The sequence below is a fragment of the Monodon monoceros genome, unplaced genomic scaffold, assembly GCF_005190385.1.
Source record: "Monodon monoceros isolate NGI ecotype Baffin Bay Population unplaced genomic scaffold, NGI_Narwhal_1 Super_Scaffold_22, whole genome shotgun sequence".
Taxonomy (NCBI): domain Eukaryota; kingdom Metazoa; phylum Chordata; class Mammalia; order Artiodactyla; family Monodontidae; genus Monodon; species Monodon monoceros.
The window spans coordinates 78292595-78294998 of NW_021703779.1; positions in this window are offsets into that span (position 1 = coordinate 78292595).

Consider the following 2404-nt stretch of genomic DNA (forward strand, 5'->3'; position numbering starts at 1 on the left):
GCCTGTTTTATAACAGGTAATGATAAAGCTGTCTACTTTGGAAAAGTGCATTCACAGTTCCCTCATTATTTGATCAGAATTTTCATGTAGAAAGTCTTTTAGGCATTTACTTTGGAATAATCAATATCATTGCTTCTTCTAACACCATAAATAATTCTTTTTTTTTTTAACCTAGATTCACCACAGGTTCTAAAAGATTAACTTCATTTACTGAAACCATCCCAAACCTTGCCAATCTGTGTGTGTGTTCTCTGTAGAGGGAAACAAAATGAGCTAGTTTTCCGGAGAATCACTTCATATACAGGATTAAGAAAATATATCTTAGAGACTAGGCAGCAGCTAGAAAGAATAGGGGTAGAATTTCATTGATCTCCTTTTCCTACTGGATAGTAATACCATTAGTACTAATTATAGTTACAATTATAGTTACAATCCCCACACACATTGCCTCACACATCTTGGCCTTGAATTTACATCTATTGAACTCCAAAACCAGTCTTCTCACATATAGGTGTAGCAGAGGCACTACCAGAGAAGAAAACATGGCAATGATGAAACTTGTGGTTTATTTATCCTTTTTCAGCAAGAAAAGCTGCCAGCTAAATTAGAGTTGACTTTCAACTGTGGTGCCAGGAGATACAAGAGGGGGCCAGATATTGTTAAAGAGATTGGAATTGTCTGGAAAACACAAAATAAACAGTAAGTGCAGGGCTACTCCCTATGTAGTGGTACAAAGACTGGAGCCTTAACACACACACACACACACATATATACATATATATATATATATATATATATATTTAGTAAAGCCTTCCTTAGAAGGGTGTGGAATGTGGGACCTCCAAGACTCACTGAGATTAGCCTTTATCAGAAGGGTGGTTAAAAGTTGCATAAGAGTTATAAGAGAGGGGAAAAAAAAGTTCCCAAGGTGGAGGTAAGGAGAGTTACTGTGACGAAAAGTGAGGATACTATTTGTACTGGTCAGGGTTCTCCAGAGAAACAGAACCAATAGAAAGTTGTGTGTGTGTATGTGTGTGTGTGTGTGTTTACAGTTGACCCTTTAACAATGTGGGAGTTCAGGGTGCCAACCCTCCATGCCATCAAAACTCTACATATAACTTGTAGTTGGCCCTCTGTATCGGAGATTTTGCATCTGCAGATTCAGCCAACATCGGATCGTGTAGTACTGTAGTATTTACTACTGAAAAAAATCCACATATAAGTAGACCCCCACACAGGTCAAATCTGTATTGTTCAAGGTCAACTATATATATACACAGAGAGAGAGAGAGAGAGAGAGAGAGAGAGAGAGAGAGATTGAGTATAAGAAATTGACTTAATTTAGAGGCTGACAAGTCTCAAGATCTGTAGTCAGCAAGCCAGAGACCCAGAAAAGCCAGTGGTGTAGTTTCCGTCCAAGTCCAAAGGCCTGAGAACTGGAGAGCTGATGGTGCATTTCCAGCCCAAAGGCTAGCAGGCTTGACATCCAGGTAGAGCCAATGTTTTAGTTCTAGTTCAAAGGCAGGAAAAAACTGATGTCCCAGCTCCAAGGCAATGAGGCAGGAGTTCCCTCTTACTTGCAGGATGGTCAGCCTTTTTGTTCTATTCAGGCCTTCAACTGATTGGATGAGGCCCACACACATAAGAGAGGATAGTCTGCTCTACTCAGTCTATAGATTCAAATGTGAATCTCATCCCCAAACATCTTTACTGACACAGCCAGAATAATCTTTGACCAAATATCTGGGCATCTCTTGACTTAGTCAAGTTGACATACAAAATTAATTTTGTATGTCAATTTGACTGGGCTGACTAGGTTAACTTAATGGTTATAAGTCATTAGAGTGGTGATTGCTAGAACTAATCCTCCTAACACAACACTTCTAGGGCAGTCAGGAAATGGTTGTCTAGAGAAATTGAGGGACTTCCCTGGCGGTCCAATGGTTAAGACTCCACACTTCCACTGCAGGGGGCACAGGTTCGATCCCTGGTTGGGGAGCTAAGATCCCATGTGCCATGCAGTGCAGCCAAAAAAAAATTTTTTTTTAAATAGAAAAATTGAAACAGTGGACTGAAAGAACAGTAACATAATGGCTCAGGTCTGCCAGGACATTAAGGCCCTGACATTAAATATTTCCCCACAAAGAACTGCTGCAACAGAGCTCCTTATAATAATCACCTGAGCAGCAGACCCAGTAGCGTTGCATGGGTAAATACTCCTTAAATATTGTTTCCAAGAATGAGTCTTCCCAATCCCACTCCTGGGCACATACCCAGAGAAAAACATGGTCCGAAAAAATACATACACCGCAATATTCATTGCAGTGCTGTTTACAATAGCCAAGACATGGAAGTAATCTATATGTCCAATGACAGAAGAATGGATAAAGAAGATGCAGTACAT